The sequence below is a fragment of the Bos taurus genome, chromosome 10, assembly GCF_002263795.3.
Source record: "Bos taurus isolate L1 Dominette 01449 registration number 42190680 breed Hereford chromosome 10, ARS-UCD2.0, whole genome shotgun sequence".
Classification (NCBI taxonomy): domain Eukaryota; kingdom Metazoa; phylum Chordata; class Mammalia; order Artiodactyla; family Bovidae; genus Bos; species Bos taurus.
Window position 1 is genome coordinate 4,169,008 of NC_037337.1, and position 25,737 is coordinate 4,194,744.

Genomic DNA, 25,737 nt, shown 5'->3' on the forward strand with positions numbered 1-25,737 from the left:
CTGTGGGTACCTCCCCGGCTGGGAGGAGCTGGAAGTCCCTTGTTACTGCCCCATGGACACTGCCTGGGGAGGGAGGGCATCTCCTTGCCATTGGATGGTGGCGACTGCCCTGATGCTACCTGGTGGGAAGCGGGGGGTGCCTGTCACTGACCCTGCAGGGTGGAAAGCCAGGTCCCGCACACTGCCACCTGACATCACAAAGGTGTGGGGCTGTTACTGTCTGGCAAGCACAGTGGCTTTGACCTGGTCTTTTCTGACACCCTCTTCTGACAGTCTGCGGGAAGTAGAAGTCTAGGCTCCCCACTCGTTCTTATCTAAATGCTTTCTGTCTTACTAGACTGCCCTTTCCCGGGTCCTTTGGTTACAAACAGCAGGCTTTTGCTGGGCTTTATTTGTGTCTGTATCCATTGGCTTTTCTGAGGGGCTAGCTTCTTTAGGTCAAAGTCAGGAATAAAGAAGGCAGAAGGGAAAACCCAGAGAATTAAATACCAAGTTGTTCCGTGGAGTCCTCTGGCCGATGCTGGCCTGCCTTCTCTCTCTACCTTTCAGAGTATTTTTATTTTTGTTTTATATAAAATGTCTAAGGTTATTAGTTGCACTTGGTGGGAGCAGTAGAGAAAAGTGTGTCTACTCTACTCCATCCTTTTAGAAGTGCAAGTCTACATTTTCCTTTGAAAATGTTCTCTTAGTCTACAAAAAAAAATGCTTATTCTGACAAGTAAAACAATAAAAAACATATAAAGAAAACCTTAATAATATAAACTGCCTCCATTACCCCCATTACTATCCCCCTTTCCAAGATAACCAAGATTCCTGACCCAGGGTGTATTCTTTCATCTTTTTCCCATGTTAGTGCAAACATACAGAAACATCTGTTTCTGTAAAAATGGTTTTCTACTTGTCAAAGACAAGCAAGCTTCGCATTGCACTGAAGTTTAGAAATTACTGCACTATTATTAAAACAATGAAGGGAACATTAGCAAAGAGAACTGCTGTTCAAAACTGCAGAAAATACTCTGTGCTTTAATTGTGTGGGAGAAAAACAAAGAAGAAAAGAAAAAGAGAAAGGAAGACAACATCTAGAGATTTTTCTGAGTTTGTGTGTGTATATATATATATATATATACACATACACACACACACACATGCATATCTGAAGTGATTAAAACCGGTGTAATTTACATACTCTTTTGCACTTGGAACCTGATCCTGGGCCACATGAAAGGGGCTGCCCCGTGAGTGGACTACAGGAAAGATGCCCGTGAGTGTCGCTGTGTGAGTGCCCAGGGCCACGCTGGACCAGGCCCTAACAGGAAGTGGGTCTTCCTTCTCTCAGGCGTGCACCTCCCATTGCCACACCTGGGGCCTTGAGGGTCCTGTTTGCTCACAGAGAAAACCCCTCCATCAGCACCACATCCTTACAGCTCAGGACTCCGCCCACCCAGAGGGGCAGTGGGGGGAGCTCTGGCACCTCCGTGTCAGGGAGTGAAGCTGAGAAGGCTCAAGAGAGCAGAGCCATGAGACTGGTAGTCCAGTGGCTAAGACTCCAATGCAGGGGGCCCAGGTTCTATCGGTAGCTGGGAAACTGGATCCTACAGGCAGCAACCAAGAGTTTGCACACCCAAATCAAGAGTTTGCAGGCCACAGGATCTTGAATGCAACCAAGACCTGGTGCAACCAAATAAAGAAATAATTAATAATGATAAAACACAGAGTCAGGACAAAAGTCAGTGGCCTCCCTCCCACCAGCACATGCAATGGACGTCTTGACACCGAAAGGAGACATGAAACTTCTCCCTTTCCTTAGAGACCATCTGCTCAGCAAAATGTCAACTGATCTTTAGAGTCCTGCGGCTTCAGGAAGTGAAGTGAAAGTCACTCAGTTGTGTCCGGCTCTTTGCAACCCCATGGAAAGTACAATCCATGGAATTCTCCAGGCCAGAATACTAGATTGAGTAATCTTTCCCTTCTCCGGGGGTCTTCCCAACCCAGTGATTGGACCCAGGTCTCCTACATTGCAGGTGGATTCTTTACCAGCTGAGCTAGCAGCTTCAGGAAAGGAGGCCTATTTTCCAGAGCCCAGGTCTGAGGGGCTCATGTAACATTGCCGGCAGTTTCCTCCGAAGATTCTCAGCTGTGGACAGGCTGCTCCTCTCCACTCTGAGTGACAGCAGAAGCACCGGCTCTTCCCCCTTTTTTCCGCAAGTCACACAGTCCACTTAACGTCTGGCCAGGAGAACAGGGCTTGAGTGCACACTGTTGGTTAATCTTCCTGTTTACACAGTGGCTAAAGGCATGCCTTCTACAGCCCGTGTTCCAGTCCTGGCTCCAAGCCTTGTGAACTGTGACCTTGAGCAAGTCACTGACCCTTCCTCCTCCTTGATTCACTTCTTTGTAAAATGGATATAATAAATGCATGGCCTTATGTGGGGATTAAGTAAATCAGAACAAGGCCAAAGGCACATGATAAGCACCCCTAAAGTATCAGCTGGTTATTTTTGTCTGGTTTTCCCAAACTCAGTGCTTTTCTCAAATGCACACAGAAACTGTGGTGCTTCGTGAAGATGCAGTAATTCACAGCCTTCTGAGTTTCATCCCTCTCCTTTGATAGTTTTTGAACAGAGGGAATAAGAAGTTAGACAAGTCAGTGACCACAGTGGAAAGTGTTGGGGAAATGATCTTCTCTGAACAATGAATCTGAGAGTGGGAGGGAAGAGATGGATGGATGGCTAGACAGCTCGATCTAAGTAAGGGCCAGGAAAACAAGGTATGCACAGCAAATCACAATTGTCCTATTGATTAAAAGATTATCGGCAAACGGTGTTCTGTTTCATTTAAAGATACTATAGGAAAGTTTCTGAATCAGTATCTTTCATAGCATCCATCATATCCTCTGTGACAGAATTCGGGAGGGTGGTGGAAGAAGACTTTCTCTCTTAGGAATTTATGGAGGTGTGATATTGTCTATGTGAGAGGTGGAGAAGAAAGGTTCTTCTCCCCTCACTGGGCTGTGGATCAGTGTACTCCTCTTGGTGAAGAAGTCAATCATTCCATTTCACTGTGTCCATGTTCACTTCCAAATATAGGATGGCCTGGAGACTTCACGCCTCCAGGTCATTTAGTACAGTTGACTTCAGTCACTCAGTTGTGCCCGACTCTTTGTAACCCCATGGACTGCAGCATGCCAGGCTTCCCTGTCCATCAACAACTCCCAGAGCTTGTTCAAATTCATGTCCATTGAGTTGGTGATGCCATCCAACCATCTCATCCTCTGTTGTCCCCTTCTCCTGCTTTAAGTATTTCCCGACATCACGTTCTTCTCCAGTGAGTCAGTTCTTCACGTCAGGTGGCTAAAGTATGGGAGTTTCAGCTTCAGCATCATTCCTTCTAATGAATATTCAGGGTTGATTTCCTTTAGGATGGACTGGTTTGTTCTTGCTGTCCAAGGGACTCTCAAGAGTCTTCTCCAAAACCCAGTTCAAAAACATCAATTCTTCTGTGCTCAGCTTTCTTTTTGGTCCAACTCTCACATCCATGAAGTGATGGGACCAGGGAAATAGATGGGGAAACAGTGGAAACAGTGTCAGACTTTATTTTGGGGGGCTCCAAAATCACTGCAGATGGTGATTGCAGCCATGAAATTAAAAGACGCTTACTCCTTGGAAGGAAAGTTATGACCAACCTAGACAGCATTTGAAAAGCAGAGACATTACTTTGCCAACAAAGGTCCGTCTAGTCAAGGCTATAGTTTTTCCAGTAGTCATGTATGGATGTGAGAGTTGGACTGTGAAGAAAGCTGAGCGTCAAAGAATTGATGCTTTCAACTGTGATGTTGGAGAAGACTCTTGAGAGTCCCTTGGCCTGCAAGGAGATCCAACCAGTCCATCCTAAAGGAGATCAGTCCTGGGTGTTCTTTGGAAGGAATGATGCTAAAGCTGAAACTCCAGTACTTTGACCACCTCATGCAAAGAGCTGATTCATTGGAAAAGACTCTGATGATGGGAGGGATTGGGGGCAGGAGGAGAAGGGGATGACAGAGGATGAGATAGCTAGATGGCATCACTGACTCGATGGACATGAATTTGAGTGAACTCCGGGAGTTGGTGATGGAAAGGGAGGACTGGCATGCTGCAATTCATGGGGTTGCAAAGAGTCGGACACGACTGTGCAACTGAACTGAACTCACATCCATACAAGACTGCTGGAAAAACCATAGCTTTGACTAGACGCACCTTTGTTGGTAAAGTAATGTCTCTGTCTTTGTCTTTTAATATGTTAAGTTTGTCATAACTTTTTCCCAAGGAGCAAGTGTTTTTTAATTTCATGGCTGCAGTCACCATCTGCAGTGACTTTGAAGCCCAAGAAAATAAAGTCTCTCACTGTTTCCATTGTCTCCCCATCTATTTGCCATAGGGTGATGGGACTGGATGCCATGATCTTAGTTTTTTGAATATTGAGTTTTAAGCCAACGTTTTCACTCTCTTCTTTCACCTCCATCAAGAGTCTCTTTAGTTCCTTTTCGCTTTCTGCCATCAGAGTGGCGTCATCTGCATATCTGAGGTTATTGACATTTCTCCTGGCAATCTTGACTCCAGCTTGTGGTTCATCCAGCCCAGCATTTCACATGATGTATTCTGCATATAAGTTAAATAAGTAGGGTGACAATATACAGCCTGACATACTCCTTTCCCAATTTGGAGTCAGCCCATTCTTCCACGTCCAGTTCTAACTGTTGCTTCTTGACCTGCATACAGATTTCTCAGGAGGCAGGTAAGGTGATCCAGTATTCCCATCTCTTTAAGAATTTTCCAGTTTGTTGTGATCCACACAGCCAAAGGCTTTAGCATAGTCAATGAAGCAGAAGTAGATGTTTCTCTGGAATTCTCTTGCTTTTTCTATGATCCAATGGATGTTGGCAATTTGATCTCTGGTTCCTCTGCCTTTTCTAAACCCAGCTTGAACATCTGCAAGTTCTCAGTTCATGTACTATTGAAGTCTAGCTTGAAGAATTTTGAGTATTACTTTGTTAGCATGTAAGAGGTCACTCGACTCTTCTCAAAAAATGACTCAATGAAGAGTAACATTGTTTTCAGTTTTGTATCTCTGGGTGTTGCATTTTTATTTGATGATATTTCCTCCTCCTTTAAATATAGCCAGGTTAATTGGGTGTACTGTTTGAAGCCAGGCTCAAAATAGGAGCAATTAAATTCATTAGACCTTTGAGGGATAAATTAAAGAAGTACACTTCTTTTTTTCCCCCAAGAAATGGTACAACAGCTTGAAACCTGATTCACAGCTATATGCCAATGTTCTCAACATTATAAGATGATCTAGACACTCATCTTACAAAACTATTTATACCTTGCCATTCTGAAGCAAAGGAACTTTTGCTGCTGAAGCAGGTATTTGTATGGATTTGAATAATGAACAGGAAAGCACCTGTAGAAACACAGAGTCTCTGTAACAGAAATACTTCATTCTTTAGAAACAGCCAGCTGGGAACAGACCATAATAACCAAGTTGCCCCCAGTCCTACGTTGGGGGAAGAACTGACAGCCACTCTCTATCATGTATTGTCCACCTGCAACGTGATAACACGGAAAAGGACACAGTGTTTATCATCACTTTTATCCTCAGATGACTTTTCTCAAGTACGGGAGATATTAATTAACAGAATTATAACCTGAGGGTCCATTTTTGTCACTGAAAACATATAAACATCGCTTCTGAATTTATCTGTAATAATAACCTGAATCCTCACTGACCAACCACATTAATGGATAGTGTTCCTTTTATTTAATAAACACTGTTTGCTTTATTCTTTGATAACCTTTTCTTTCATGTATTTCTGTGCCCTTAAAGTCAGAAATTCCTCCATTTCTCTTCTCTCAAACCAAGACACAGTCTCTCAATCACTGGAAAATTCATTTTTTATTTGTAGTGTCAAGTCCAGGCCCTGATACCCACATAAGGATTCTGGGGTGGAAACAGAAGAGCTGCCTGCCTCACCCTGGTTGATCTTCTCCACCATGTTCTACATCTCATGCTGAAAAGCAGATTTTTTATGATGGAATACGGTAAAAGAGAAACAGAAATAAGTAATATCAGATGGATTAATAAGCCCCAACCAGCTTGGTACATTTGAGGCAATATTGCTCAAAGGGTGGTCCATGCATCACCAACACCAGAAGAATTCCCAGGGAGTTTACTAAAAATGCTTATTACTGGGCACCACCTGATTTATTCATTCAAAAATGTTGTGGGTAGAGCCTGGGAATTTTGCACTTTTGACATGCTCCTTGAGTGATTCTGATGCTCACTAAAATTAAGGACTTTCAGAGACACGTGTACCCCAATGTTCATCACAGCACTGTTTATAACAGCCAGGACATGGAAGCAACCTAGATGTCCATCAGCAGACGAGTGGACAAGAAAGCTGTGGTACATATACACAATGGAGTATTACTCAGCCATTAAAAAGAATACATTTGAATCAATTCTAATGAGGTGGATGAAACTGGAGCCTATTATACAGAGTGAAGTAAGCCAGAAAGAAAAACACCAATACAGTATACTAACGCATATATATGGAATTTAGAAAGATGGTAACAATAACCCTGTATACTAGAGCAAAAGAGACACAGATGTATAGAATAGTCTTTTGGACTCTGTGGGAGAGGGAGAGGGTGGGATGATTTGGGAGAATAGCATTGAAACATGTATATCATCATATGTGAAACAAATCACCAGTCCAGGTGTGATGCATGACACAGGATGCTCGTGGCTGGTGCACTGGGATGACCCAGAGAGATGGTATGGGGAGGGGGGTGGGAGGGGGTTTCAGGATGGGGAACACGTGTACACCCGTGGTGAATTCATGTTGATGTATGGCAAAACCAATACAGTATTGTAACTAGCCTCCAATTAAAATAAATAAATTTGTATTAAAAAAATAAATAAAATGAGTAAGACAAAAAAAATAATTAAGGACTTTCAGATTTGCTGCAAGAGCTGCTTCTTCTAGACCCCAGATGATTGGGAAGTATTATTCTGTTTCATTTAAAAACATTATATATACACACACATATACATACACAATGGAATATTACTCAGATATAGAAAAAGAATGAAAACTTGCTCTTTGCAACAATATGGTGAAATAAGTGAAATACATAACTTAGTGAAATAAGTCAGATAAAGACAAATACTGTGTGATATCACTTATATGTGGAATTAAAAAAATAAAACAAACTAGAGAATATAAGAAAAGAGAAAAAGTCTCACGAATCAAAGAAGAGACTAGTAGAGAGGGGGAGTAGAGAGGGGGAGGGGGAGGAGGGGAAGGATAGGGGTAGGTGATTAAGAGGTACCAACTACCATGCATAAAGTAAACGAGCTACAAGGATATATTTGTGCAGCACAAGAAATATAGCCAATATTTTATAATAACTATAGCCTTTGAAAATTATGAGTCACTATGCTGTACACCTGAAACTTACAGAACATTGTATATCAACTACGTGTAAGTGTGAAACTGTTACTTGCTCAGTCATGTCCAACTCTTTGTAGCCCATCAGCCTCCTCTGTCCATGGGATTCTCCAGGCAAGAATACTGGAGCGGGTTGCCATGACCTTCTCCAGGGGATCTTTCCAACCCAGGAATCGAACCCGAGTCTCCTGCATTGCAGGCAGATTCTTTACCATCCGAGCCACCAGGGATAACTCAATATGAAAAAGAAGTGAACTCAGTATAAAACGAAGTGGAACCAGAATACATTTTGAACATTCTGTAAACTTAACTACCATACCCTGCAGCCCACTCCTGGATCTGGGAGCTCTATGGCTGCACAGAGTCCAGGAAATGGACAGATGATCATTAACCAGAGAAACCTCATGGTGGCCTGGAGGTGCACTGAGTCTCAGAGATGCCTCATCACTCTGATGGCGAGTCTACACCCACCATTGGTGATTTACAGAATGGCTTTTGCCTCACATATGTGAGGAACATGGATAGAGGACAAGATATGATTTTTCTCCCATATATCATTAAGACCATCATCACTAATGTCTTTTCAACAACTATATGAGCTACCATTTACTGACAATGTATACTAGACTCTATATAAGCACTTTTCAGAATTTACTCTTCATAATGGCCCTATGAGGTAAGTGCTATTATTATATCTACTTCCCAGTTAAGGAGCAAAAACGTGAAACTTGTGCACAACTCTCAAAGCTAGTCAGCCGCAGAGGCTGGAATATCTGACTCCAAAGTCGGCTGGTGCCCCCCACACTGGAACTGATGAAGTGAAGTCCAACTTATGTCACGATACCTGAGGGGAGGTCAGAGCTGCTATGCATGCAGAGAAAAGTTTCTCTTTGTGTATGGTTAAATAATGGAATCAGGTAGCTCTTCCTGTTGTACATTCTTAGCCTTTCTCTCCTTTCCCAGACAACCCCAAACCCCTTTTTCTTTTTTTAAAATATAAATTTACTTAATTGGAGGCTAATTGCTTTACAATATTGTATTGGTTTTGCCATACATCAACATGAATCTGCCACGGGTGTACACGTGTTCCCCATCCTGAACCACCCTCCCACCTCCCTCCCCGTACCGTCCCTCTGGGTCATCCCAGTGCACCAGCCCCGAGCACCCTGTATCATGCATCAAACCTGGACTGGCGATTCATTTCATATATGATACCAAACCCCTTTTTCTATATTCTTCCAAGACATTAAATGTCCATTTAATTTAAGACGAGACATTATCTTGTTGTAGATGAGACTTGTGCTGGGTTTTACATGGATACGTCAGAATTTATACTAACTGGTGTTATTTTTAAGGCACTCCAGTTAGAGCTGCCCGAGTTATCAGTGAACACTTAACTGAGAGTGGACGTGGATAATGATACAGAATAAGTTTCATTTCATCTATTAAGACTTCTCGGGGGCACAGGTCTTGAGACACTAGCCTACTGTGTTTCCCCTTTGCCTGAAAAAGTAATAAGGCCACTCTTTCTTTCTTCTCCAAAAAAAAAAGAAAAAGGGCCCAGGAGCATTTGGTCCTCCACCAATGTATTATACATATTGCAAATCTCACATTGAAAAAAATTAGTCAAATGCTTTAAGCAAGAAAAATTAAACTTGCCTGCTAAGGAAAAATATTTAAACTTTTTTAACCCATATACCACCAAACAACTATTGGGAGATAATTTTCCACAGGGTCTCTTGAATTTCTGCAAGTTTTGTGTATAGAGGCACAGGCTGCTTCTATTCTGAGACACCTTTTTAAGGATGTTTATACAAAGAACAGCTTTGGAATATAGAGATCTTCTGCTTTTTTCTATCAATTACTATGAGATATTAAATTTCTATGCTGATACATTAATTCACTTCTCTTTTTAGTTATGTCCATTTTTGTTTTGTGTAATTTGAAGTTGTATTATTAGCTGAATTCAAATTTAGAATTTGCTCTGTTTCTTTGGTGAAATGGCCCTTTATATAACATTTTGACATAGTCTTTTGTATTAATCTGAGTCCAATCAGTGGCTTAAACAGTAGAAGCTTAATAATGTTAATAGACAATAAAGAATTACTACACCCTGATAAGAGTGACTGTAAAGTATAAGGAAATTCTAGATGGCATCCTTATTTGAGAATTTGAGAGATTTGGAGAGATTATTTGAGAATTTGAGAGAATTCTCACAAAAGGATAAACACAGGAGTTCAGACCTTGTGGGAGGTATAACTCGGACCACTGGATGGTAGAGAGGTTCACTGGTTTTCCCAGCCTGGAGCCGGTCTGTAGTCGCTGGGTAAGCAGGAAGCAACGCTATGGAGTACAGGTGAGGGCAGAGGAGCAGCAACTGGGGATGAGAGCGTGCAGAGGGCGCAGGGCCTGGATGGAGCCCGAGGCGAGCTCTGGGTGGCCTGCAGAGGAAGTGAGCATGCCAGTGTTGGTAGGAGGCCTTGGAAGAACTGGTTTCCACACTGAGAAGATCACAGGGAGGTTACCACCTACATTTCTGTAGATCCGAAAAGGTAACATAATTTTACCTTTTGGTAGTTATTTTCTTTTCCTGGAGAAGGAAATGGCAACCGACTCCAGTATCCTTGCCTGGAGAGTCCCATGGACAGAGAAGCCTAGCAGGCCATGGTCCACAGGCTTACAGAGAGTCGGACACGACTGACATGACTTTAAAGATGCCATTACATTGCCTTCTGACCGCCACCGTCTCTTTCTGCCACATCTTCCAATGTGACCTAATTTATCAGTCTTATTGTTATTCTTTTGAAGGAAGTGCCTTATTTTTCTAACTTCCTTTTCCTCTTCTCCTTCCTCTCCCCCTTCCCTTTCTTCCCTTTCCCCTCCTCCTTCTTCTTTAAGATATTCTCTCTGTCACCTCTAGCAGTGTCACAATGATGTGCCTCATCGCGGTTTGCTTTGTATTTATCCCTTTAGGGTGGTGGTTCAGACGGTAATCAGCCTGCAATGCAGCAGACCTGGGTTCGATCTGTGGGTCAGGAAGATCCCCTGGAGAAGGGCATGGAAACCCACTCCAGTACTCTTGCTGGAGAATCCCATGGACAGAGAAGCCTGGTGGGCCACAATCCATGGGGTTGCAAAGAGTTGGACACGACTGAGTGACTAACACTAACCCTTTAGGGGCTTGGAGAGCTGATTGAGTTCGTGGCAAGGTGTTTTTTTTTTTTTTTTGAATGACTTTTGAAAGATTCTTGGCCATTATTTTTTCAAATATTATTTTTAGCCTATTTCTTCTTTTTTTCCCTAGAAGTCCCACCGTACTCATGTTAGATCTTTTTAGCATATTGCATCTGTATCTTCACCATGTCTCATATGTTTAATCTGGCTTTTTTAAAAGGTATTAATTAATATAGAGTTTGTGCCTGATAATTTCAATAAGTGGGTCATCTAAAGGTATCATTCTACTTTCTAGCTCTTTTCTTTTGGTCCTCCTTCTTGGTATGCCTGGAATTTTTTTTTAAAGGCAATGCTGGGTTTGAAAAATTGTGGAGGCTTTGAAGAATCCCATCTATCTCCAGAGAAGGATTTACACTATTCTCTCTGGCAGGTACTTTGTTAGGCTTTGGGGAAACAGAGTGAGTAAAACAGATACAATTTCTGCCTTCAGGGAGTTTACGTGCAGTGGGGACAAAAGACAATACTACGAAAAATCAACAATAAAGTGAGCAGTGATAAAGACGATAAAGCAAAAGTAAAGGGATAAAGGTTAAAGAGTGGCGCATTTAGACAGGGTGATCAGAAGGTGACATTCTAGCTAAGGTTATACAAAATGATGCTGAGAGATGCAGAAATATTTACGGAAAGGGTGATCCAAGCACAGGGAAAAACAAATGCAAAGGCCCTAAGGCAGTGGAGTGGTCGACTTGTTAAAGGAATAGCCAGGAAGCCACTGCACTTGCAGTGGGGTGATAAGTGGGGAGTGGCAGAGGATGCTGCCTGAGAAGGAAGTAGAGGCTGTACACTAGAACCTCGAAACCCAGAGGAAGGACTCTGGATTTTATTCTTTGTACGGTAGATAGTCGCTGAAGGATCTCCATCAAAGAGATGACGTGATCTTATTTAGACTTTAAAAGGAACATTTTGCTTGATGTGTCTGGAATAGAGTGCAGCAGGGCAAGAGAGTCAGCAGGGGGGCCAGTTGGTGGGGGCAGAATTGTCAGCTTCTATGGCCACCTGATGTGAAGAGCTGACTCATCAGGGAAAAGACCCTGATGCTGGGAAACATTGAGGGTAGGAGGAGAAAAGAGCGACAGAGGGTGAGATGGTTGGATGGCATCACCGACGCAATGGGCATGAGTTTGACCAATCTCCGGGAGATAGTGAAGGACAGGGAATCCTGGAGTGCTGCTGTCCATGGGGCTGCAAAGAGTCAGACACCACTGAGTGACTCAACAACAACAAATACCGGAGCTGACGGTTGCTTGGTCTGGAGAAGTAGCGGTGGATGTCAGGAGAAGCAGTTGGGTTTGGAAATGTATTTTTCAAGATAGAAGCAGCAGACTCCAGTGATGGTTTTGATATCAATTCTGCAGAAGTGGGTTTCCTGCCACTTGCACAGACCATCCGAAATACTCATATTTGCACCTGGCTATGATGAACTATGGAATGAGGTTCGTGACATCGTACAGGAGACAGGGAGCAAGACCATCCCCATGGAAAAGAAATGCAGAAAAGCAGAATGGCTGTCTGGGGAGGCCTTACAAATAGCTGTGAAAAGAAGAGAAGTGAAAAGCAAAGGAGAAAAGGAAAGAGATAAGCATCTGAATGCAGAGTTCCAAAGAATAGCAAGAAGAGATAAGAGAGCCTTCCTCAGCGATCAATGCAAAGAAATAGAGGAAAACAACAGAATGGGAAAGACTAGGGATCTCTTCAAGAAAATTAGAGATACCGAGGGAACATTTCATGCAAAGATGGGCTCAATAAAGGACAGAAATCATATGGACCTAACAGAAGCAGAAGATATTAAGAAGAGGTGGCAAGAATACACAGAAGAACTGTACAAAAAAGATCTTCACGACCCAGATAATCACAATGGTGTGATCACTGACCTAGAGCCAGACATTCTGGAATGTGAAGTCAAGTGGGCCTTAGAAAGCATCACTACGAACAAAGCTAGTGGAGGTGATGGAATTCCAGTTGAGCTATTTTAAATCCTGAAAGATGATGCTGTGAAAGTGCTGTACTCAATATGCCAGCAAATGTGGAAAACTCAGCAGTGGCCACAGGACTGGAAAAGGTCAGTTTTCATTCCAATCCCAAAGAAAGGCAATGCCAAAGAATGCTCAAACTACCGCACAACTGCACTCATCTCACATGCTCAAAATTCTCCAAGCCAGGCTTCAGCAATATGTGAACCGTGAACTTCCAGATGTTCAAGCTGGTTTTAGAAAAGGCAGAGGAATCAGAGATCAAATTGCCAACATCCGCTGGATCATAGAAAAAGCAAGAGAGTTCCAGAAAAACATCTATTTCTGCTTTATTGACTATGCCAAAGCCTTTGACTGTGTGGATCACAGTAAACTGTGGGAAATTCTGAAAGATATGGGAATACCAGACCACTTGACCTGCCTCTTGAGAAATCTGTATGCAGGTCGGGAAGCAACAGTTAGAACTGGACATGGAACAACAGACTGGTTCCAAATAGGAAAGGGAGTACGTCAAGGCTGTATATTCTCACCCTGCTTATTTAACTTATATGCAGAGTACATCATGAGAAATGCTGGACTGGAAGAAACACAAGCTGGAATCAAGATTGCCGGGAGAAATATCAATCACCTCAGATATGCAGATGACACCACCCTTATGGCAGAAAGTGAAGAGGAACTAAAAAGCCTCTTGATGAAAGTGAAAGTGGAGAGTAAAAAAGTTGGCTTAAAGCTCAACATTCAGAAAATGAAGATTATGGCATCCAGTCCCATCACTTCATGGGAAATAGATGGGGAAACAGTGGAAACAGTGTCAGACTTTATTTTTCTGGGCTCCAAAATCACTGCAGATGGTGACTGCAGCCATGAAATTAAAAGACGCTTACTCCTTGGAAGGAAAGTTATGACCAACATAGATAGCATATTCAAAAGCAGAGACATTACTTTGCCAACAAAGGTTCGTCTAGTCAATGCTATGTTTTTTCCAGTGGTCATGTATGGATGTGAGAGTTGGACTGTGAAGAAGGCTGAGCGCCGAAGAATTGATGCTTTTGAACTGTGGTGTTGGAGAAGACTCTTGAGAGTCCCTTGGCCTGCAAGGAGATCCAACCAGTCCATTCTGAAGGAGTTCAGCCCTGGAATTTCTTTGGAGGGAATGAAGCTGAAGCTGAAACTCCAGTACTTTGGCCACCTCATGTGAAGAGCTGACTCATTGGAAAAGACTCTGATGCTGGGAGGGATTGAGGACAGGAGGAGAAGGGGACGACAGAGGATGAGATGGCTGGATGGCATCACTGACTCGATGGATGTGAATCTGAGTGAACTCCGGGAGTTGGTAATGGACAGGGAGGCCTGGCATGCTACGATTCATGGGGTGGCAAAGAGTCAGACATGTCTGAGTGACTGAACTGAACTGAACTGAGCTGATATTGCCTTTCTCTTGTGAGAACCCATCACCAATTTATGAGATTCATTTCCACAAAACATGACTGTCCCTGGGTCTGAGAGAAAAAGAAAGTAAAAAATGGTAGCTCTTAGGTTTGGGCCTGACTGACAGGTGGAATGGTAGCCACATTTCTGAGCCACAGTACCTGGGAAAAGGAGATACTTGCAGCAGATCTAAAAATTCTATTCTACGCACAATAAATAAAGTTCAAACTCCTCACACAGGCGTTCAAGACCTCATCCTACCCACAAAGGCTCTTCTCCCCTGCTAGTCAGGCTTGTGCTTGTGAGACGTCTCAGGTTAGAATGCCCTTTCCTGCTCTTTTTTCTTTTTTGGTGGGGGTGGGAGGAGTTTTACTCATTCTGAAAGTGAAAGTTGCTCAGTTGTGTCCGACTCTTTGCGACCCTATGGACTACTGTAGCCTGCCAGGCTCGTCTGTCCACGGAATTCTCCAGGCAAGAATACTGGAGTGGGTACCCATTCCCTTCCCCAGAGGATCTTCCCAACCCAGAGACTGAACCCAGGTCTCCCACACTGCATGTGGATTCTTAACCTTCTGAGCCACCAGGGAGACCTGCAAGGTTCAATATAAATAGAAGTAAATAAAAGATTTTCTGTAAGAGTTGATTTTCTCTTCCATGATCCAGATGTGGAAAATTGAAAGTCCACAGCAGGTCCTGAGTAATCTTTAAATTCAATATGAATGTTTTAAACTGAATAAGCATTCTCTGTTTGCCTGGTCACTCCTACTGCTTTGGTCACAATCACTCATCTATATTTCTTGGCCATTTGAGTTTGTGAAGCGTGACCTTCTAAAATCACTTTGTGAGGAGGAGCTAAGATGGCGGAGGAATAGGACAGGGAGACCACTTTCTCCCCCACAAATTCATGAAAAGAACATTTAAACGCCGAATAAATTCCACAAAACAACTTCTGAAAGCCGGCAGAGGACATCAGGCACCCAGAAAAGCAGCCCATTGTCTTCGAAAGGAGGTAGGAAAAAATATAAAAGACAAAAAAAGAGACAAAAGAGGAAGGGATAGAGCTCCATCCCGGGAAGGGAGTCTTAAAAAGAGAGAAGTTTCCAAACACCAGGAAACACTCTCACTGCTGAGTCTGTGCCGAGCCTTGGAAGCACAGAGGGCAACATAACATGGAGAAAAAATAAATAAACAATTAAAACCCACAGATTACGAGCCCAACGGTAACTCCCCCAGTGGAGAAGCAGCACAGACGCCTGCACCCGCCACTAGCAAGCGGGGGCTGGGCAGGGAGGCACGGGCTGCATTGCTTAGAGTAAGGATCTGGCCTGAATGCCCTGAGTGCTGTCTAAGCAAACTAACTTGGGCTAGCAAACCAGACTGTGGGATAACTACCACGCGAAAAGCCAGCCCTAACCTAAGACATCACCAGGCCCGCGCACAGAACAAAGGACTGAACAGAGATAGCCAGCTGCAGACCATCCCCCTCCGGTGACAGGCAGCCAGAGCCAGAAGGGGGCAATCACAGCTGCAGAGAGACATTATCTACAAAACTGTAAGCAGACTTCTATGCTAACTAAGACTTCTTGGGGTTCTGGACGGTCAACATCCACCTGAGAAGGTGCGCCGGTTGTATACCCAGAAAACTGAGTGGTGGTGAAGCAATAAGTCACAGCGACCGCGCTCGCCAAACACCTCATCACCTGAACTGCTTGGACCTGGGAAGGGCACAAAATGCAGGCCCAACCGAGTCTGCGCCTCTGAGGACTACCCGAGTGCCTGAACCTGAGCAGCTTAGACCTGGGAGGTGCAGGCAGCCCACGGCCGGCCTCGGATGGTTCCCAGTGGAGCAATCTAGAACCTGAGCAGTGTGGGCAGGGAGGGTACACGCGCTGTGAGCGGGGGCAGGCCCAGTGTGCCTGAGGCACTGCGAGCACACACCAGTGTTATTTGTTTGCAGCGTCCCTCCCTTCCCACAGCGCGACTGAACAAGTGAGCCTAAAAAAAAAAAAAAAAGTGTCCACCACCGCCCCCTTTGTGTCAGGGCAGAAATCAGACACCGAAGAGACCAGCAAACAGAAGAAGCTAAAACAGAGGGAACTGTCTTGGAAGCGACAGGTGCAATAGATTAAAACCCTGTCATTAGTACCGACTACATAGGAAGAGGCCTATAGATCTTGAGAAATATAAGCCGGACCAAGGAACTAGCCAAAAATGAACTGACCCCACAATACCCACAACAACACCAGAGAAAGTCCTAGATATATTTTTACTATTTTTACGATCATTCATTCTTTCTTTTTTTTAATTTTTAAAAAATTTTTAAGTCCTCTATTACTCCTTTAATTTTCAGTTTTATAACCTACTTTACTTTGCAAAAAAAAAAGACCCTATTTTTTTAAAAGCAAACTTCATGTATATATATTTTATAATTTTTGTGACTTTGCTTTTTTTCTCTCTCTTTTTTTTCTTCTTTTCTTTAACATTGTATTTTTGAAATTCCAAACTCTACTCTAGATTTTTAATTTTTGCTTTTTGGTATTTGTTATCAATTTTGTACCTATTTTTTTTTATAAGTTTTGTGACTTTTTTTTTTTATCCTCTTTCTTTTTCTTCTTCTTTTCTTTAACATTGTATTTTCGAAATTCCAAACTCCATTCTAGATTTTTAATTTTTGCTTTTTGGTATTTGTTATCAATTTTGTACCTTTAAGAACCCAATCTTCAGTACCCATTTGTACTTGGGAGTGAGATTACTGGCTTGACTGCTCTCTCCCCCTTTGGACACTCCTTTTTCTCCACCAGGTCGCCTGTGTCTCCTCCCTAACCCCTCTGCTCTACCCAACTCTGTGAATTTCTGTGTGTTCCAGACTGTGGAGAACACTTAGGGAACTGATTACTGGCTGGATCTGTCTCTCTCCTTTTCATTTCCCCCTTTTATCCTCCTGGCCACCTCTGTCTCCTTCCTCCCTCTTCTCTTCTCTGTATAACTCTGTGAACATCTCTGAGCTGTCCAGTTGTGGAGTGCACATAAGGAAGTGATTACTGGCTAGCCCACTCTCTCCTCTATTGATTCCACCTCATCTCATTCGGGTCACCTCTAACTCCCTCCTCCCTCTTCTCTTCTCCAGGTAACTCTGTGAACCTCTCTGGGTGTCCCTCACTGTGGAGAAACTTTTCATCTTTAACCTAGATGTTTTATCAATGGTGCTGTATAGAAGGAGATGTCTTGACTACTGTAAAAATAAGACTGAAAACCGGAAGCAGGAGGCGTAAGTCAAAACCCTGACTCCAGGGAACTCCTGACTCCAGGGAACATTAATTGACAGGAGCTCATCAAACACCTCCATACCTACACTGAAACCAAGCACCACACAAGGGCCAACAAGTTCCAGAGCAAGACATACCATGCAAATTCTCCAGCAACACAGGAACTCAGCCCTGAGCTCCAATATACAGGTTGCCCAAAGTTACTACAAAACCATAGACATCTCATAACTCATTAATGGACACTTCATTGCACTCCAGAGAGAAGAAATCCAGCTCCACCCACCAGAACACCGATACAGGCTTCCCTAACCAAGAAACCTTGACAAGCCACCTGTACAAACCCACACACAGTGAGGAAACTCCACAATAAAGAGAACTCCACAAACTGCCAGAATACAGAAAGGACACCCCAAACTCAGCAATATAAACAAGATGAAGAGACAGAGGAATACCCAGCAGGTAAAGGAACAGAATTCCGAATAATGATAGTGAAAATGATCCAAAATCTTGAAATCAAAATGGAATCACAGATAAATAGCCTGGAGATAAGGATTGAGAAGATGCAAGAAAGGTTTAACAAGGACCTAGAAGAAATAAAAAAGAGTCAATATATAATGAATAATGCAATAAATGAGATCAAAAACACTCTGGAGGCAGCAAATAGTAGAATAACAGAAGCAGAAGATAGGATTAGTGAATTAGAAGATAGAATGGTAGAAATAAATGAATCAGAGAGGAAGAAAGAAAAACGAATTAAAAGAAATGAGGACAATCTCAGAGACCTCCAGGACAATATTAAATGCTACAACATTCGAATCATAGGAGTCCCAGAAGAAGAAGACAAAAAGAAAGACCATGAGAAAATACTTGAGGAGATAATAGTTGAAAACTTCCCTAAAATGGGGAAGGAAATAATCACCCAAGTCCAAGAAACCCAGAGGGTCCCAAACAGGATAAACCCAAGGCAAAACACCCCAAGACACATATTAATCAAATTAACAAAGATCAAACACAAAGAACAAATATTAAAAGCAGCAAGGGAAAAACAACAAATATCACACAAGGGAATTCCCATAAGGATAACAGCTGATCTTTCAATAGAAACTCTTCAAGCCAGGAGGGAATGGCAAGACATATTTAAAGTGATGAAAGAAAATAACCTACAGCCCAGATTACTGTACCCAGCAAGGATCTCATTCAAATATGAAGGAGAAATCAAAAGCTTTACAGACAAGCAAAAGCTGAGAGAATTCAGCACCACCAAACCAGCTCTCCAACAAATACTAAAGGATATTCTCTAGACAGGAAACACAAAAAGGGTGTATAAACTTGAACCCAAAACAATAAAGTAAATGGCAACAGGATCATACTTATCAATAATTACCTGAAACATCAATGGGTTGAACGCCCCAACCAAAAGACAAAGACTGGCTGAATGGAAACAAAAACAAGACCCCTATGTATGTTGTCTACAAGAGACCCACCTCAAAACAGGGGACACATACAGACTGAAAGTGAAGGGCTGGAAAAAGATATTCCATGCAAATAGGGACCAAAAGAAAGCAGGAGTAGCAATACTCATATCAGATAAAATAGACTTTAAAACAAAGGCTGTGGAAAGAGACAAAGACGGTCACTACATAATGATCAAAGGATCAATCCAAGAAGAAGATATAACAATTATAAATATATATGCACCCAACATAGGAGCATCACAATATGTAAGACAAATGCTAACAAGTATGAAAGGGGAAATTAACAATAACACAATAATAGTGGGAGACTTTAATACCCCACTCACACCTATGGATAGATCAACTAAACAGAAAATGAACAAGGAAACACAAACTTTAAACGATACAATAGACCAGTTAGACCTAACTGATATCTATAGGACATTTCACCCCAAAACAATGAATTTCACCATTTTCTCAAGTGCACACGGAACCTTCTCCAGGATAGATCACATCCTGGGCCATAAATCTAGCCTTGGTAAATTCAAAAAAATTGAAATCATTCCAAGCTTCTTTTCTGACCACAATGCAGTAAGATTAGATCTCAATTACGGGAGAAAAACTATTAAAAATTCCAACCTATGGAGGCTGAACAACACGCTGCTGAATAACCAACAAATCACAGAAGAAATCAAAAAAGAAATCAAAATTTGCATAGAAACAAATGAAAATGATAACACAACAACCCAAAACCTGTGGGACACTGTAAAAGCAGTCCTAAGGGGAAAGTTCATAGCAATACAGGCATACCTCAAGAAACAAGAAAAAAGTCAAATAAATAACCTAACTCTACACCTAAAGCAACTAGAAAAGGAAGAAGTGAAGAACCCCAGGGTTAGTAGAAAGAAAGAAATCTTAAAAATTAGGGCAGAAATAAATGCAAAAGAAACAAAAGAGACCATAGCAAAAATCAACAAAGCCAAAAGCTGGTTCTTTGAGAGGATAAATAAAATTGACAAACCATTAGCCAGACTCATCAAGAAACAAAGGGAGAAAAGTCAAATCAATAAAATTAGAAATGAAACTGGAGAGATCACAACAGACAACACAGAAATACAAAGGATCATAAGAGACTACTATCAGCAATTATATGGCAATAAAATGGACAACGTAGAAGAAATGGACAAATTCTTAGAAAAGTACAACTTTCCAAAACTGGACCAGGAGGAAATAGAAAATCTTAACAGACCCATCACAAGCACGGAAATTGAAACTGTAATCAGAAATCTTCCAGAAAACAAAAGCCCAGGTCCAGACGGCTTCACAGCTGAATTCTACCAAAAATTTAGAGAAGAGCTAACACCTATCCTACTCAAACTCTTCCAGAAAATTGCAGAGGAAGGTAAACTTCCAAACTCATTCTATGAGGCCACCATCACCCTAATACCAAAACCTGAGAAAGATGCCACAAAAAAAGAAAACTACAGGCCAATATCACTGATGAACATAGATGCAAAAATCCTTAACAAAATTCTAGCAGTCAGATTCCAACAATACATTAAAAAGACATACACCATGACCAAGTGTGCTTTTCCTAGGGATGCAAGGACTCTTCAATATCCACAAATCAATGTAATACATCACATTAACAAATTGAAAAATAAAAACCATATGATTATCTCAATAGATGCAGAGAAAGCCTTGACAAAATTCAACATCCATTTATGACAAAAACTCTCCAGAAAGCAGGAATAGAAGGAACATACCTCAACATAATAAAAGCTATATATGACAAACCCACAGCAAACATTATCCTCAATAGTGAAAAAGTGAAAGCATTTCCCCTAAAGTCAGGAACAAGACAAGGGTGCCCACTTTCACCATTACTATTCAACATAGTTTTGGAAGTTTTGGCCACAGCAATCAGAGCAGAAAAAGAAATAAAAGGAATCCAAATTGGAAAAGAAGTAAAACTCTCACTGTTTGCAGATGACATGATCCTCTACATAGAAAACCCTATAAACGCCACCAGAAAATTACTAGAACTAATCAATGAATATAGTAAAGTTGCAGGATATAAAATCAACACACAGAAGAAGAAAATAGAGAAATTAAGGAAACAATTCCATTCACCATTGCAATGAAAAGAATAAAATACTTAGGAATATATCTACCTAAAGAAACTAAAGACCTATATATAGAAAACTATAAAACACTGGTGAAAGAAATCAAAGAGGACACTAATAGATGGAGAAATATACCATGTTCATGGATTGGAAGAATCAATATAGTGAAAATCAGTATACCACCCAAAGCAATTTATAGATTCAATGCAATCCCTATCAAGCTACCAATGGTATTCTTCACAGAGCTAAAACAAATAATTTCACAATTTGTATGGAAATACAAAAACCTCAAATAGCCAAAGCAATCTTGAGAAAGAAGAATGGAACTGGAGGAATCAACCTGCCTGACTTCAGGCTCTACTACAAAGCCACAGTCATCAAGACAGTATGGTACTGGCACAAAGACAGAAATATAGATCAATGGAACAAAATAGAAAGCCCAGGGATAAATCCACGCACCTATGGACACCTTATCTTTGACAAAGGAGGCAAGAATATACAATGGAGAAAAGACAATCTCTTTAACAAGTGGTGCTGGGAAAACTGGTCAACCACTTGTGAAAGAATGAAACTAGAACACTTTCTAACACCATACACAAAAATAAACTCAAAATGGATTAAAGATCTCAACGTAAGACCAGAAACTATAAAACTCCTAGAGGCGAACATACGCAAAACACTCTCCAACATACATCACAGCAGGATCCTCTATGACCCACCTCCCAGAATATTGGAAATAAAAGCAAAAATAAACAAATGGGACCTAATTAAACTTAAAAGATTCTGCACAACAAAGGAAATTATAAGCAAAGTGAAAAGACAGCCTTCAGAATGGGAGAAAATAATAGCAAATGAAGCAACCGACAAACAACTAATCTCAAAAATATACAAGCAACTCCTACAGCTCAATTCCAGAAAAATAAATGACCCAATCAAAAAATGGGCCAAAGAACTAAATAGACATTTCTCCAAAGAAGACATACAGATGGCTAACAAACACATGAAAAGATGTTCAACATCACTCATTATCAGAGAAATGCAAATCAAAACCACTATGAGATACCATTTCATGCCAGTCAGAATGGCTGCGATCCAAAAGTCTACAAGCAATAAATGCTGGAGAGGGTGTGGAGAAAAGGGAACCCTCTTACACTGTTGGTGGGAATGCAAACTAGTACAGCCACTATGGAGAACAGGGTGGAGAGTCCTTAAAAAACTGGAAATAGAACTGCCTTATGACCCAGCAATCCCACTGCTGGGCATACACACGGAGGAAACCAGAAGGGAAAGAGACACGTGTACCCCAATGTTCATCGCAGCACTGTTTATAATAGCCAGGACATGGAAGCAACCTAGATGTCCATCAGCAGACGAATGGATAAGAAAGCTGTGGTACATATACACAATGGAGTATTACTCAGTCATTAAAAAGAATACATTTGAATCAGTTCTAATGAGGTGGATGAAACTGGAGCCTTTTATACAGAGTGAAGTAAGCCAGCAAGAAAAACACCAATACAGTATACTAAAGCATATATATGGAATTTAGAAAGATGGTAACAATAACCCTGTATACGAGACAGCAAAAGAGATACTGATGTATAGAATAGTCTTTTGGACTCTGTGGGAGAGGGAGAGGGTGTGATGATTTGGGAGAAAGGCATTGAAACATGTATAATATCATATGTGAAACGAGTGGCCAGTCCAGGTTCAATGCACAATACTGGTTGCTTGGGGCTGGTGCACTGGGATGACCCAGAGGGATGGTACCGGGAAGGAGGAGGGAGGAGGGTTCAGGATGGGGAACACGTGTATACCTGTGGAGGATTCATGTTGATATATGGCAAAACCAATACAATATTGTAAAGTTAAAAGATAAAATATTATAAAAATAAAAAAATCACTTTGCTTGCATCACTTCTATAGCTGTTACACACTGGGTACTTTATAAATATTTAACAAATTAATGAAGACATAAGTGCAGTATTTCCATACATATACACTTGTCACCAGCAGCAATTTGGTCATAGAAAGTTCTACACAATTTCGTAGTAATCTGTTTTTATTATTTTCATTTTTCGCCCTTTGTCTCTGTTGCTACATTTTTTTTCTCTTATGAAAAATTTAACCCTGCAGGAATAGAATGCAAGGATAGAGGAAAAGACTATTATCCAAACTGACTTTTGATTTTATTTGACCTGATTTCAAATTGCTCTTTCAGTTTGTTTTGTGATGAAGCAAATATTTCACACTAATGCCGCCAGAATAAAAGGTAAACTTCACTTTTTCCTAGGCGAAGGCTATGTGAAATAGGGCAGTTGAATTTTCATTAAAAAATGAAGCATTAAATAAATACTTAAATCATGAAATATTTGAACAGTTTTTATTAATAAAATCCACTCCTAAATCCAATCCTTAGGTCAGCCTTTAGGGAACAAGAATAAAGTGAATCCACCCTTTATCAGAATAATGTTTTAAAACCTATTTTCAGTTTACAAATACAAAAAGGCAGCACAGTCCGCAGGCAGGGCAGCTTCCACAGAGAAAAGCTGAGGCAAAACCAGATGACTCATTGTTTGTTTGACTGAACAGCTGTAATACATATCCTTGCCCGTTTGTTTTGTTCCCACTTAATCCCCAACTTCCCATCTTCTTTCTAATGAAAAATCAACTTTGAAAAGTTGCTCACCAAAATTGCTTTCAGGGAGTCAAAATTTCATAATGTAGCCCTGATTGATGAAATCCTCTGCTGGAGCTTGTTAAATTACCCCTGAGAAGCAGCAGTCAGTGGAGAGAGAAGGGGAAAAAAAAAGGCACCGGAATATTAAGTGACATGACAGACCGTTCCTGCTCAGTATGTTATAAAATCAGAGTTAGGCTATGCCAATCAAGCTTCGATTTTCTTGTCTTTTCTCTATTTAGAAATTCTCTCCAAAGAAGTGTTTTGAAGTAGCAAGATGAAAAGCATTATGCAAACTCAAGGTATTCAACTCCTATGTGGTCTGTGCATACCACAAAAGGATCTTTACTTCACAGAAAAAACAGGAGGATCCTTCTAACCCTAGATAGCCCATCTGGATCTCTGACCTGAGTCACGGCTGCTCCTTTCATAGTCTCTGGGCTCGCTGCTGCTTGGAGCCACAATCAAGGGCACATGTGTCTCTGCCCCATAGTTCTGACACCGCCTGTAACTCTGTCAGAAGACTCACGGTTCTATACCCGTCTTTGGAGCTCTCATTCCAGGCACTGAAATCGAAGACAGATATGTCAAAAGAATCTTCTCATTTGCTTCATGGAAAAGGGCAAGCCAGTGATGAAGCTCAGCCTTCTGCAGAAGGGAGGGGCCTCTTCCCACCAGAAGGGCTGCCATGCTGGGCAGGAAGGAGGCAACAGGAAAGGAGCTTCTCCATGAGATTCACCTGGCTCTCCTCCCCAAGCAGAGACGCGACCACGCGACCACGTGGGCCCAGGGCACCCACACAGTGTTGTCAAGGGGAAAGACACCCGCCCTTCGCAGAGCAGACCTAGAGAGTCCAGTGGAGTGGAGAGTCCAGCGGGGTGGAGTTGACCACACTGTCATTTCCTGCTAACACTGGGCCACTGCGATGCTCCTCAACAGCAATTTCTGCATCTCTGAAGGGGAGCCCTGGGTACTGAGGGGGGGTTTTCTCTCCTTCACACTCAGGACGTCATACTGCTCCTTCCTTCCCAAGGTGAAAAAAGAACTTCATGTGTGTGTGTACATGTATGTATACACATATACATATATATGCACATATATTTTGAAATGTATAATGTATATTGGACATTGGATATATATTATATATATATCGAACACAACATGTATTGTACCAATATGTTATATGTGCACATATACATACATGTGTCTATGTGTGTGTACTTAGCAGTTCCCAGTTTGCATTCCTGTTCATAGCCAGAGAAATAATGAACCTTCTTTTCTTTAACAGACAATAGGGGGCTCAAATAAAACAAAGATGATGATTTACGAAGATCTAACTCAGCCTTTCTCAAGCAGAGTTCTATGAGAGAATTATTCTCTACTGCTCTAAAACATGCATTATATGTAATGAAAGAATTCTGCTCTATGCATATACAATGGTGCTAGTAATGAATTATCTCATCTCTATGCATACAGAATGGTACTAGCTATATGTCATATTCAGTACCACTCGGGAGAATTTAGAAATAGTTACATAATCTTCTGTGTCCTGTCTCCACCAAAAGTCTTGGTCCTGCCTTTCTCTGCTTAGAGGGTAGAAAAAGCAAGCAGTAGGAGTGGAACGATGCAAAAGAAAGAACCATCCCTCTGCACTGCTGAAGCTGACTTGGCAATTTCCTCCTCTCTCTCCTGCCTCCGCCCTCCCCCGTCCAAGGGCTGGGAAGGCTTTTGCTCAGACAGGGAGGCAGTAGAATGGGGGTGCCTTTGCAACATCTGCAAACAGGTTTTGGATGCATTCCAACCTGGCTGAAAGTGAAGTATGTCAGACTCACTCACTTAGGGAGAGACTTAAAACCATCCATTTATATAGCGATATAAAGTGTACTTCACTTTATAACATGTGCAAATGCTGCCTATGTAATCAAAACAATCTAATAACAAAGATCTGAAGAACTGCTTTAAAGTCTGATATACTATTGATGCTTCAAGGGAAGAATGTTCTCTTCACTTATGCCCCTGACTCTCAGCAGCCCTGTCTTGCCTGACTGGTGGCTGAGGGGACTGACCTCATGTTTATCACTAGTAAAGAA

General features: G+C 41.7%; 1 protein-coding gene across 2 annotated transcripts in view; it reads right to left on the minus strand.

Annotated features, from left to right (window-relative positions):
* The window catches only part of CCDC112 (coiled-coil domain containing 112), a 136,550-nt gene that overhangs the window by 61,539 nt on the left and 49,274 nt on the right, over positions 1 to 25,737 (minus strand). The window contains exon 1 of one of the 2 annotated variants that reach the window (XM_059890319.1): positions 9,733 to 10,375. The exons of the other annotated variant lie outside the window; for it this stretch is intronic. The gene's annotated coding sequence lies outside the window, so the exon portion shown is untranslated. Of the gene's footprint in view, positions 1 to 9,732; positions 10,376 to 25,737 lie in introns of those variants that run through there. 2 annotated transcript variants of the gene reach the window in all.